Consider the following 15,093-nt stretch of genomic DNA (forward strand, 5'->3'; position numbering starts at 1 on the left):
TCAGAAATAAATAAAACATTAAAAAATATTAAAAAAAAAAAAAAAGGCTGAGAACTAAGTACTGGCAAGAAATGTGGGGATATGGGAGCTCTCATAGATTGCTCACAAGTGCAAGAGGTATCAACCACTTTGGGAAACTGTTTTTATCATTTTCTTACAAACATCCACTCACCATATGATTCAAATATCTTTTTGAAGATACTTACTTACCTACTTTCAGCTATTTACTCCAGAGAAATAAAACAGGTCCACATAAAGACTTATGTTCAAGTGTTTACAACATTTGTTCATAATATAGCTCAAAACTGGAAACAACATAAATGTCCATTGCCTGGCATTTGAATAAAAATAACCTTGTGCTACTCAGCTATAAAATATAACAAGCAACTGATGGGAAACAATATAGATGAATCTCAAAAGCACTATGCTAAGTGATTTTGTCTAAATACTGGATAGCTTCCATTCACGCACACTTTAAAAAGATAAAACTGCAATGACAGAAAGTTTAATGGCTGCCAAGGACCAAGAGAAGGGGGAAAAGATTGATTCCAAAGAGGCGCGAGGACATTTTGAGCACAATGGAAATGTTCTGTATCATGATCATGGTGGTAGTTACACGTCTCTATATATCTATCAAACCTTATGAAATTGTACTTTGATCATTAACGAATGTTGTTGTACATATGTCTTAATATAACTGATACTTTAAAATGTGCAGATGAAGCCCAGACCAAAGATTCCTCTTGCCTGAGTCTAAGGGCAGTAATGAAAATAAAAACTAGTAAAAGAAACTATAAATGTATAATTTGTAAGGTGAATAGAGACCCTGATCACTGTGTTCCTAGAAGTCTAGGTGGTTGTTACCACCATCACACATCAATAACATCTAACATTTATTTTTTTAATTCATTTTTTATTAAAATTATTTTTGAGAGACAGAAGCAGACAGAGCCCAAGTGGAGGAGGAGCAGAGAGAGAGGGAGACACAGAATCCGAAGCAGGCTCCAGGCTCTGAGCTGTCAGCACAGAGCCCAACACGGGGCTCAAACTCACAAACTGTGAGATCATGACCTGAGCTGAAGTCAGACACCGAACCGACTGAGCCACCCAGGTGCCCCAATAACATCTAACATTTAATGAAGGTTTCTGTTTTGTATTTGTTTTTGAGATGGTCAGTCAAGTACAGCCACAGGAAGAGACAGGGGAGAGGCTCAGGAAAACAGAGTTTATAATATTCACAGCTCCTGGAGACATAGTATACCACCCAGTACCGCATGGAGAAACAGCAGAGTAGTCAGGAGGTAGAAGACAAGAAGTGGGGAGCAATTAGGCCATGGCCTCTCTTGGGGTTTCTGCAGGAAAGGCAAAGAATCATAAATAGTTTAGGACTGGCCAATTTGAATCATTTTAATGGGCTTGGGGTGATAGGGTTGGTCTCTAGTTATCTGGTATTTGGCTCTGGGTAATTAAGGCAGAGGAATATTGCCTCCTTTGTTCAGGTACCAGATGGAGGAGGTGTGGCTCTGGACTGGTTTAAATATCAAGGCCTCAGTTACCTCTAAGAATTGGTTAGCCCTGGGAGAAGCAGTCTCTCTCCAACCAGGAAGTTTTTTTTATTAAGAGGTCAAAACAGGATAACATGCAGAAATAAAATACATACATATTTTCTATACCATGAACACTCCTGAACTTCATGAATTAACTCTTTCGATCTTGATAACAACCATGGTAGTGATTCAAGCTCTTTAATGAGGGCACGATGAGCAAGATGAGCAAGTCAGCAAAATGAGTACCAGAATGGCCTATGGTTTTGTGCTAAGACAGGTGCTTAGCTATTGGAAGGATACAGTTGAAGCCAGACTGCTGTTCATTAAGAATGAACTAGTAGTGAAGTAGCAAAAACAAAGACTTTGTAGCAGACTATAGGGTGCTCCCACAAGATATTGGCTATGAAGAAATTCAGTGATACAGATTTAAAAGCAAAGGAAGATTTGTTTCTTTAGGTTCTGAGATTTAAAAAGAAAAACACAAACTTTTAATGTTTATTTATTTTAAAAAGAAAGAGAGAGAGAGAGACAGTGAGAGAATAAGCAGAGGAGGGGCCTAGAGAGAGGGAGATAGAATCCAAAGGAGGCTCCAGGCTCTGAGCTGTCAGCATAGAGCCCAAAGTGGGGCTCAAACCCATGAACTGTGAGATCATGACCTAAGCCAAAGTCAGACACTTAACCAACAGAGCCACCCAGGCACTCATAGGTTCTGAGGTTTTTAACATGTTTAAATAGTAAGAGAAGAAGCTGGAAAGATACAGATATTGAAAATATAGGTGGTTTGGGGATTTTTGATGAAAAAAGAGACCTTAATATATTTCTTGACCTACAAACAGTAAACATAATCCCAACTGCAAAACTTTTGGTGAAAATTAAATGCAATAAAATATAGCACATTTCACATATATTTTAGCATAAAGCATTGTTCAATAAATGACCATTTTATTTATCCCACCTTCTTTTTCTTTTAATATCACACCACTATGTGCTCCTTGAAGTCCAAGCCAGCTGCAAGATGTAAACTGGCTATAACTTTGTGTCTTCAGCTTCTACGAATCCTTTTAAAAACAATAGGGGCTGGAGGAGCCAGAGAACTTTCAGGTAAGTTACTGAGAACCTGATGGGTGTCAATGGCCACATCCAAATACAGAATAGGAAATGAAGGATGGGAATAAAGGCAATGTTTTTTTGGAAATAAAGAGAAAGAGAGGAAGAGAAACTGAAAAAAGAGAACACCACATTAAACCCAAGAAGAAAATTTATTGATTTTGCTAGTGGAGCAGAATAACTGATACTTTTATCTCAGATGATTATAGCATTAAACTAAACAGGCAAAATGTTGTAAGCATCCTTGATTGCCTTCCATAAGTGGCATTAGCAATGTAAATCAACAAAGCAGATGAGCTAGGTGGGATTAACTGAACTATAAAAATGAGGGTACGGGTGAATATTGGATTTTTATTTTTAAATTTAAATTACAGTAATAGCCCCAGGGACACATAAAAGCAGTCAGGAAATGTCAAAGATAAAAATGTTAATTAGAACAGGTGGTTTGTTCTTCAAGTAGGCTGCAGTGTTGTCTCTTTCTTGACATTTGGAAACCTGAAATTCTTCTCTACCATTCACCCTTAACTAATATACTCCTTTGTTTAAAGAAGAAAATCAGTGAAGGTAATATTTACTTTTTAGAGTTTAAAGATTATGTCCTCTCTGGGGGCAGGTATCATGGAATCCAGCTCCATAATTCAACCCAAGGCAAAATCTATAAAAATATTTGCTGAAAATTCCCCGGAGAATATTCCATGTCCCTCAGAGTAATAAGCTGGAAGTCTCTTTATTGCTCCTTGTATTAGCTGTAATAGCATTTATGTAAGAAAGGGAGCTAAGGCTGGTAGTGTGAAAATGTGCATCATGAAGCACAGAGAGAGAGGGTGCATTTCAGAGAAAGAAGGCCTGTGCATGAATCCCGTGCATAAGTAACATGGACTTACATGCCCTTCACACATGGAAAGCATGCATACGCAGGTGTGTGCATCTCTGTGTGCAGTGTGTACATAAACATGTTTTGAAGATCTAGTTAAAAGACAAATTCTAGCTGCACCCATCTCAGTCCCCCACTCTGTTCAAAGTTGGTTAAGCGTCTGACTTCAGCTCAGGTCATGATCTCACAGCTCAAGAGTTCAAGCCCCCTGTCCCCCCACGTCAAGCTCTGTGCCGACAGCTCAGAGCCTGGAGCCTGCCTCAGATTCTGTGTCTCCCTCTCTCTCTGCCCCTCTCCCATTCACGCTCTGGCTTGCTCTCTCTTTCTCCCTCTCTCTCTCAAAAATAAATAAACATTAAAAGAATTTTTTTTTTAAAAAAAGGTTTAGTGGTGACCCCAGGAGTATACATTTTTAATTATCACCTCCAAATGATTTTTATGCAAGTGGTCTGAAGACCAGACTCTTACAAAAACACTATTATAGAGCAATTTTTAAGTTACTCACAATGAGGAAAAGATTGATATTTATTCTAAACTACTCTTACCTTCAGCAGAGGAAGGTAATCTAAGTGACCTGAGATGGGTTCCTTCAGATGACAGGGTCATTCTGTAATTACTGAATAGTCTCTTTCTCTACAGAAGAATGTGTTGATTTAAATTCACATTCAGCATAGCTGACAAAAACTGAGGACTGATGGATGTGGGGGGGAGGAGGGATGGGCATGGAGGAGGGCACTTGTGGGGATGAGCACTGGGTGTTATGTGGAAACTAATTTGACAATAAACTATTTGTAAAAAATAAATAAATAAATAAATAAATAAATAAATAAATAAATAAATTCACATTCAGCATAAAAATACCAATACCTGCATAGTTTGGCACTTCCTATTTCTTGTGTGCTAGAGATAGATGCAAAGCTTTTGAACACAGCCCTCCAAAGGGCTTGGCATCAACGTTTCTTGATCTGTTTCATACTAGTGACCTTCACCTCAACTCCACTTTATTATTCTATTCCCATGACCACATCCTGCACAGGTTAGCTTCACCCAAAATGCTGAAACTCTGAAATCTTCTAATTGAATATCCCCCCAGTGACCACAAAGCTCTGTCCTTCCCCTCTGGGCTTTGCTGGGACCTCTGCTCCATGACTCATTTTCGTGGGCCTCATTAGAATTCTCCTGCCTTCACTTCTCTTTTTCATTTTGGATTTCATCATTTCAAAATCCTTGTTTGGCACCAAATGCAACTCCCTTCTTCTATAACCTTTCTAGCTTTCATATTTCAAAAGCACAGACCCTAGACCAACCCAACTAAGCATTTTCTCAGTGCTAACACTGGGATATTGACTTCAGTTTGAGACATTTGTAAAACAAGGCAGACAGTGGCTACAATAAGTTCATGATTTATAAACTTCAGCTGGGCTCTCAGACTTCTCCAAAAGCCTTCTTTATTTTATTAGTGCACACTCTCTCCCATTGTGCGTTGTAGCTATTTCCCATCTTCAAACATCTTGACCCCTCACTCTCAGAATATTCACCTCCTGATTCATAGAGAAAGTAGAACACATCAGACAAGAACCACTAAATTTTCTATTCCCAAACAACACATATGCCTACACCCGGCCCTGTTTTAAAAAGATTAAATATCCCTTTTATGTCCCCAGAGAATCCGTCATTGTGCTCTATATGCCTTCTACTTCCATTATTTTACAAAGTATTATCTGTGAAATACCAGCATTATTATCATCTTGGGGGCTTGACAAGGACAGAAGCCTCCATCTAGACCTTGGAACCTCTAGATTTGGCATCAAAGAATTAAGCATTTTTTTTTTTAATTCTAGGTGATGTCTCTCTCAAATAAGAAAATGACTGACCTCTAGCCTACAATATTTGTTTCCCCTCATCCTTAGGTCTTCAGTATCTCCTATCGATACTTAAATTGGCATCATTCTCTCATCAATTTTGGCCGCCTGCCTCCCCCAAGCACCAAGACTCTCATTTTTTTCTTCTGTTTCACAGGCATGTTTCTTGAAATATTTGCTTACTTTCTACACTTTCTAAGCTAACATTCCCTTTTCAATCAACTGCCCCCACTACCTACATTCCTAACTACCTGAACTGTGTTGAAAGTAACTAATCACCATATTGCTGAATCCAGGAGGTGTGTTTCTGTCCCTATCTCACTTGAGCTGTTGGTAGCATCTGGCTCAAAGGACTGCCTTCCCTGAACTTCCTTGACATAATAGCCAAATCCTCTTCTCTCCCCATATCTTAAATTAGAGTGCTCTACAAATTTCTTCTCTAAAATAAGATTCTTCTCTTTTATTTTATATATATGTAACCTATAACTTGATGAATAAAAAATCAATATTCTAAGTCATATTTCTCTCTTGAGCTGCAATTATACCATTTCTATCTCACTCCCACACATTCACCAAGTCTGTTCCTGTTCTGTTCTCTACCTGAATCATGGCTGAGTATCATCTTTGACTCCTATTCCTCCATCACCTCCACATCTGATGAATCACCAAGTTGTATTTATTCTATCCCCTAATTTCTCTCAGATCTATTCATTTGTTCCTCTATATCTCACCCTGCTCTTTTCTTCCCTTCCCTTCACTACAAAAAAGCCATTAGGTGGGGCCAAGAAAGGTATGCAACAACATCAACATGTGGGCGTGGCAGAAAGCTACTGTGACCCAGGGTGCCAGAGCAGGATTGGGATGAAAACAACAGGAAGGTTCCAGCATGGAAAGGGAGAAAACTAGACTGAACCCTTGACATTTTGGATTAGAAACCAGAGGTATAAAGGTTTGAATTTAGAATTTTTAATATATACAGATATATAAAGAAATAAATATAAATGTAATACACACATATAGGCATGTGTATATGTATATACTTTAGTACTGTCGATGAAGAGGATCTTGGAGCATGATGTAGATTTATATCATGGTCATATAGAAAAATGTCCTTGTTTGTAGGAAATACACCCTAAAGTGTTCAAGGACGGTGGAACATTATTTAAGCAACTTATTACCAAATAGTTAAGGAGAAAAAAAATTATTTGTACTATATTTGAAACTTTCTTGTAAGCTGAAGATTGTTTCTAGATAAAAACTGGGGTGCCTGTGTTATGCCCAGATCGTGATCTCCTCAAAATCCCAAGACCACCAAGGAGTCCGAGTCACGTATGCAAAAGCAAAGGGCTTTATTACGGGCTCGAGCTCGGGCTCCCAGAGCTCACCAAAGCAGTGAATCCGTGCTGAGAGCCCCGAGCAAAGGCAGAGTAGGGTTCTTATGGGGTTTGTGACAGGGGAGTTACGGAAGTTGTGGCAGGGGAACAGTGATCCAATCATAATTATTCAACATCATTGACAACGGATTTGACCATACACATTGTCTAGAGTATTCGTTACTTTTGGCGGGATCCAATTAAAACATTTAGAGTACCTTTAAATTCAACCAATTACAGAGTGAGCCTAGGGTCTTGTTTGGCGACTAATGGGTTAACTTTAACATTAAGTAATAGGGTCCTATCTATAGTTTCTATCTCCAGGCCTCTCCCTTAGTAATATGGCGGGTGGTCGCTGGCCTTTGCTGATTGGGTGTTGCAAGAGTGGTTTCTCCTGCCTTGGGCAATGTGTAACTGCCTGATAGTTTCCGGGAAGCTGAAACTTAGGCCTTCTAGTTTAGAGGGGATACTTAAAGCCTGTCATGGAGTGAGTTTGGTTTAGACGTTTAGACTTGTGTCCTTACACCTGGGTGGCTCAGTCAGTTAAGCATCTAACTTCGGTTCAGGTCATGATCTCACGGTTTGTGGGCTCTGTGCTGACAGCTAGCTCAGAGCCTGGAGCCTGTTTCGGAATCTGTGTCTCCCTCTCTCTCTGACCCTCCCCTGCTCATGCTGTCTCTCTCTCTCTCTCTCTCTCTCTCTCAGAAATAAATAAAAACATTTAAAAAAAAGATTGTTTCTAGATAAAAATAAAGCAAATTAAAACAACAATGAGATGATGCTACACATCTACTAGAATGACTAAAGTTTAATGGATCATATATTTCAAAAAACCTATCCTTTTTCTGTTAGTAATTAATAGATCTAACAGACAGAAAATCAATAAGGATACAGTTGAACTGAATAGCAACACTGATCAATTAAATCTGACATTTTTTAAGTACTTTACAACCAACAGCGAGAGACACATTCTTCTCAAGCTGGCATGGAGCATTTATCAAGGTAGGCCACATAGTGGGCTATAAAAATACACCTTAACAAATCTAAAAAAATAGAAATCATACAAATTGTGCACTCAGACCACATTGGAATTAAACTAGGAATCAATAACAGGAAGACAACTGGAAAACCCAAAATACTTGGGAATTAAACAACATGCCTTTAAGTAACACATAGGTCAAAGAAGCAGCTTCAGGAGAAATCTTAAAATATTTTTAAACTAATTGAAAATGAAAATCAAATGTCAAAATTTGTGGAATGCAGCAAAAGCATTTTAGAGGAAAGAGTATAGCATTTAATGCATATGGTAGAAAAGAAGACTAATCCAAACTCAGTAATATAAGCTTCTATGTGGGAAACTAGAAAAAGAAGAGCAAATTAAATAGAATAAGAGAAATAATTAAAATAGAGCAAAAACCAATGAAGTTGAAATCAAGACATTTACAGAAAAAAATCAACGAAACCAAAAGTTATGTCTTTTAAAAGACCAATAAAATGGATAAATCTCTAAATAGGCTAACAATAACAGATAGAAAACACAAGTTAACATTATTAAAAATGAAAAGGGGGACATCACTACAGATCCCATGGGCATTAGAATAATAAAAGAGGCATCCGGCTGGCTCAGTCCAGGGAGCATGCAACTCTTGATTTAGGAATCATAAGTTTGAGCCCTATGTTGAGCATAGAGCTCTCTTTAAAAAAAAAAAAAATAGGGCCACCTGGGTGGCTCAGTTGGTTAAGTGGCTGACTCTTGATTTTGGCTAAGGTTGTGATCTCATGGTTCATGAAATTAAACTCTGAGACGGGCTCTGCACTGAAAGCACATGGCCTGCTTGAGATTCTCTCTCTCCCTCTATCTCTGCCTCTACCCACTTGTGCTTTCTCCCCCTTTCTCAAAATAAGTAAATAAACCTAAAGAATTATAAAGAATATTATATACAACTATATTCCCATAAATTTGATGACCTAGATGAAATGGACCAAGTCTTTGAAAGGTACAGTCTATGAAAACTCACACAGGAGAAATAGATAAACTCAATAGGCCTCTATTAGAGAAACTGAATCAATAATCAATATTCTTTCAAAAAAGAAAGTACCAGGCCCAGATGGTTTCAGATGGTTGAATTCTACCAACTTCAGATGGTTGAATTCTACCAAACATTTAAAGAAGGAAATAATAGGCTTTCTGCAATCGGTTCCAGAAAATAGAAGCAGAGGGGAAAAAATTACTCTAATACCAAAAACAGACAAAGACAATACAAACAAGGAAAATTACAGACCAACATCTCTCATGAATATAAATACAAAACTCCTTAATGTAATATTACCAAATCAAATACAACATTGCATAAAAAGAATATATACCACGACCAAGTGAGATTTATCCTAGATATGCAAGACTGGTTTAGCTTTTGAAGACAATTAATGTGACCTACCATCCCATTAACAGGCTAAAGAAGAAAAACCATATCACATGATGGTATCAGTAAATACTGAAAAAGTATCTGACAAAACACAATACTCCTTCATGACAAAACTTCCTGCAAACTATGAAAAGAGAATTTCCTCAAGTTGATTACAAAAAGAAAACCTACAAAAACCCTACAGTTAACATCTACTTAATGGTTCATATACAGAAGTCAACTGCCTTCCTATTGGAATTTGAAATTAAAAACACAACACCATTTATATCAGCACTCCCAGAAACAAAATACTTAGGCATTAATCTAACAAAATATATGTAAGATCTATATGAGAAAAACTATAAGACTCTGATGAAGGATACAAAGATCTAAAGTAATGAAGAGAGAAGATGATGGAGTAGTAGGATCCTAGGCTTACCCTGTCTCTTGAATGCAACTAGATTAACATCAAATCATTTTGAACACCTAGGAAATCAGGCTGAATATTAAGAGAATAATCTGCACAATTAAAAGAAAAGAACATGGCAAGTATGGGGTGGAGAGATGTGAAGTAGGAGGAAGAAAAGCTGCAGTCCCATGGAAAGGACGGAGCCCTTTTTGTGGAGAAAGGAGGGTGGGGGGTAGATAGAGCCATGCATTGGGTTCACACAAGAAAAGTTCTTCCCCAAAACCAGTGACTGGAGACTCTAGAGGAATTGACTACCACAAGTTTTTATAAACAGTGGAACTCGAATTCTGAGCTTTGAGAACTCCAAGCCATTTGCCAGGGTCAATCAAGGCTGACAGTGGCAATCCTGGGAAGGAGAGTGGAGGCCCAAAAGCAGACGGCATGGTGAAGGGATCCCCTGGGTCACCCTGGGAGAGAATGTTCCCCTTCCTGGAGTACATTTGTATGAGGGTATATAGCCTCTTCAAGGACAAAAGACCCAGTGTGCACTAAGCAGCCATTCATCAGCTAGGGACAGGAGCATGCACAGAGGGCACATAACCTGGTCACTGCTGCTGGGAGCCATTGTGAACTCACTAGTTGAGAAAACTTCTTGTGAGGTTAAGGCAGGTTTGCAAGGTCTCCTGCCATCAGATGATGACCAATATCTACCCCCACTTAATTGTTTCTGCTTGAGCACCAACCCCTGAGGCACCTTGTTGACTGGTATTGGGAGTGACTTACTCTGGCCCTGATATACTGACTGCACCTTGTGAAGGAACTTATTGTAGGAACTTCTTCTTTTGTGGTTATGGGAGCAGACATTGTGTCTCCTGAGAATCCTGTTTTTCTTATACTTCCCCTTAAGCAAACAGGTTATTGACCCCTGCTCACAAAGAACTAACTTTTGCCTTTGCTATGCTATAAACATTATCTTCTTTGTATCTGAATGCTAAAGATACCTTCCTTCCCCAAATGATAAGCATCTAAATCACCTACATCAATCACTATTGATAAAGGTTATGCATGAGTCTTCTACAAATCTATGTTCTGGGAAATTTTTACATATCAAGGAAATTTGTCATCAAAAATCATTGTCTAAGGCAAATGTCACTTCTGTGCTGTTCACCATACACTTAACCATAAATAAAGCTGAGACTCAGTCAGTGCAGAGATGCCTGCCTACTGATCAGAAAGAATCTCGGGGCTCTCTCATCACTCTCTCGCCGACACCATCCATCCTTCAGGGACCCCTGGACTGGCTGGAGCGGGACCCCGGCACACTGTCTTTCCCTGTGCTTCACCATAAACCCCAATCACCTACATAGCCATGCAACTGCTTTTCTGGGACAAAAGAACACCAGACACAATGCAGCAAGGCTCTCCTCTGGAGGAGGTAAGTGGGTCCAAGCCATGCTGGGTCCTCCAAGATTTAGAGTTTTGAATCCCAGCCAAGCACCAGAGATAAAACACAGGAAAACTGTGGTACCAAGCATGCCAATAGTCTGGGGGAGGGCAAGGATCTGACAGAGCCTGCAACACAAGAAGAGAGAGCGCTTTTCTGTGAGGGCTTCCTGAATAGCAGCACATGCAAGCTCCCCTCTCTGGAGACAAGAGAGTGGGGTAATGCCATCTTCCCCCCACCCACCAGCAGGGTCAGACTTCAATGAGCACCCCCAGTAGAAGCTGGAGCTGCTTTCACCAAACCCCATACCCCTGTGCCCCGCAAGTAAAGGTGTAGGGACCGTTTATTATGCTAATGGACATCAAAAGTAAGCTGGAGCAGCCATACTTATATCAGACTAACTAGATTTTAAACCAAAGACTGTAATAAGAGATGAAGAAGGGCACTATATCATAATAAAGGGGACGATCCTGGAAGACATAACAATTATAAATATTTATGCCCCCAATGTGAACACCCAAATATATAAAACTATTAATAAAAAACATAACTTACTGACAATAATACAATAATAGTAGGAGACTTTAACACCTTACTTACAGCAATGGACAGATCATCTAAGCAGGAGATCAACAAGGAAACAATGGCTTTGAATGACACACTGGACCATATGGAGTTAACAGATATATTCAGTGCAGTTTATCCCAAAGCAGCAGAAAACACATTCTTTTCAAGTGCACATGGAACATTCCCTGGAAGAGATCACATACTGGGTCACAAATCAGGCCTCAACCAGTACAAAAAGATTGAGATCATACCATGTATATTTTCAGACCACAACACTATGAAACTTGAAGTCAGACCCAAGAAAAAATTGGAAAAGACCACAAATACATGGAGGTTAAAGAACATCCTACTAAAAAATGAATGGGTTAGCCAGGAAATTAAAAAAGAAATTTTTAAAAAATACGTGGAAGGAAATGAAAATGAAAATACGACAGTCCAAAACCTTTGGGATGTAGCAAAAGCAGTCATAAGGGAAATATACAGCAATACAAGCCTTCCTCAAAAAGCAAGAAAAGTCTCAAATACACAACTTAACTTTATACCTAAAGGAGCTGGAAAAAGTTTAGCAAATAAAGCCTAAAGTCAGCAGAATAAGGGAAATAATAAAGATTAGAGCAAAAATAAACAATACAGAAAATAAAAAGTAGAACAGATCAATGAAACTCAGAGCTGCTTCTTTGAAGTAATCAACAAAAGTGATAAACCCCTAGCCAGACTTAGCAAAAAGAAAAGAGAAAGGACTTAAATAAACAAAATCACAAATGAAAGAGGAAAGATCAAAGAAATACAAACAACTATAAGAGAATATTATAAGCAATTATATGCCAAAAAATTGGACAATCTGGAAGAAATGGATAAATTCCTAGAAAAATACAAACTACCAAAACCGAAATGGGAAGAAATAGAAAATTTGAACAGGCCCATAACCAGCAAAGAAATTAAATCAGTAATCAAAAATCTCACAAAAAACAAGAGTCCATGGCCAGATGGCTTCCCAGAAGAATTCTACCAAACATTTAAAGAAGAGTCAAACTGTGGGGCACCTGGGTGGCTTAGTCAGTTAAGCGTCTGACTTTCGCTTAGGTCATGATCTCGTGGTTCATGGGTTCGAGCCCCGCATCGGGCTCTGTGCTGACTGCCAGCTCAGAGCCTGGAGCCTGTTTCAGTCTGTGACTCCCTCTCTCTCTGACCCTCCCCTGCTCACGCTGTCTCTCTCCTAGAAATAAATAAAACATTTTAAAAAAATTAAAAAAAAAGAAGAGTCAAACTGTTTTTTTTCTGAAACTGTTCCCCCCAAAAAATGGAAGGATAAGTTCCAAATTTATTCTATGAGGCTAGCATTACCTTGATTCTAAAACCAGAGAAAGACCCCACTAAAAAGGAGAACTACAGACCAATATCCCTAATGAATATTCTCAACAGAGACTAGCAAATCGATTTCAACAGTACATTCAAAGAATTATTCACCATAATTAAGTGGGATTTATTCTTGGACTGAAAGGGGGGTTCAATATCTGTAAATCAATCAACATGATATACCACATTAATATAAGAAAGGATAAAAATCATATGATCCTGTCAATAGATGCAGAAAAAAAGCATTTGACAAAATATAACATCTATTCTTGATTAAAAAAAAAAAAAATCAATAAGGTGGGGATAGACGGAACATACCCCAATATCATAAAGGCAGTATTAGAAAGACCCACAGCTAATGTTATCCTCAATGGGGAAAACAGAGATTTTCCCCTAAGGTCAGGCACAAGATAAGGATGTCCACTTCTTACCATTACTATTTAGCATAATACTAGAAGCCTTTGCCTCAGCAATCTGACAACTAAATAAAGGCATGCACATAGGCAAGGAAGAAGTCATATTTTCACTCTTAGCTTGAAACATGATACTCTGTAGAAAACCCAAAAGACTCCACCAAAAAATTCCTAGAACTGATACATGAATTCAGCAAAATCACAGGATATAAAATCAATGTACAAAATCTGTTGCATTCCTATACACCAGTAGTGAAGCAGCAGAAAGAGAAATCAAAGAATCAATCCCATTTACAATTGCATCAAAATCCATAAGATACCTAGGCATAAACCTAACTAAAGAAAGGAAAGATCTGTATTCTGGGGGTGCCTGGGTGCCTCAGTGGTTGGGTATCCGACTCTTGATTTCAACTCAGGTCATGACCCCAGGGTCATGAGATGGAGCCTTGCATCAGGTTGGGCACGGAGCCTGCTTGAGATGACCTCTCTCCCTCTCCATTTTCCCCTCCCCTGTGTGTTTGTGCTTTCTCTCTCTCACTCTCAAAAAAAAAAAAAATCTGTACTCTGAAAATTGCAGAACACTTATGAAAGAAACTGAAGAAGCCACAAAGAAATGGAAAAATATTCCATGTTCATGGACTGGAAGAACAGACACTGTTAAAATGACTATACTACCAGAAGCAATCTATGCAATCAATGCAATCCCTATCAAAATAACACCTGCATTCTTCACAGAGCTAGAACAATTCTAAATTTATACAGAACCAGAAAAGACCCTGACTAGCCAAAGTAATGTTGAAAAAGAAAACCTAGGGGCACCTGGGTGGCTCAGTTAAGCCCGACTTAGGCTCAGGTCATGATCTCACGGTTCGTGGGTTCGAGTCCCACATCGGACTCTGTGCTGACAGCTAGCTCATTGCCTGCAGCCTGTTTCAGATTCTGTATCTCCCTCTCTCTCTGACCCTACCCTGCTCATGCTGTCTCTCTCTCTGTCTCTCTGTCTCTCTCTCTCTCTCAGAAATAAATAAAACATTGAAAGAAAAAGAAAAAGAAAACCAAAGCTGAAGGTGTCACAGTTCCAGACTTCATGCTGTATTACAAAACTGTAATCACTAAGACAGTAAGGTAGACACTGTGCTATCAGCTCAGAGCCTGCTTTGGGTCCTCTGTCCCCCACCTCCCTCTACCCCTTCCCCTGCTTGTGCTCGCTCTCTCTCAAAAATAAGTAAACATGGCACAAAAACAGACACATAGACCAATGGAACAGAATTGAGAACTCAGAAGTGGACCCAAAAGTATACAGCCAACTAATCTTTGACAAAGCAGGAAAGAATATGCAATGGAAAAAAGACAGCCTTTTTAACAGATGGTGTTGGGAGAATTGGACAGCAACATGCAGAAGACTGAAACTAGATCATTTTCTCACACCATGCACAAAAATAAACTCAAAATGGATAAAGGACCTGAACGTGAGACAGGAAACTATCAACACCCTAGAGGAGAAAGCAGGGAACAACCTCCTTGACCTCCACCGCAGCAACTTCTTACTTGACACATCCCCAAAAGCAAGGGAATCAAGAGCAAAAATAAACTGTTGGGACCTCATCAAGATTAAAAGCTTCTGCACAGCCAAGGAAACAACCCAGAAAACTAATAGGCAACCGACGGAATGGGAAAAGATAGTTGCAAATGACATATCAGATAAAGGGTTAATATCCAGAATCTATAAGGAACTC

The sequence above is a fragment of the Hyaena hyaena genome, unplaced genomic scaffold (genome assembly GCF_003009895.1).
Source record: "Hyaena hyaena isolate Hyena2069 unplaced genomic scaffold, ASM300989v1 scaffold_488, whole genome shotgun sequence".
Classification (NCBI taxonomy): Eukaryota; Metazoa; Chordata; class Mammalia; order Carnivora; family Hyaenidae; genus Hyaena; species Hyaena hyaena.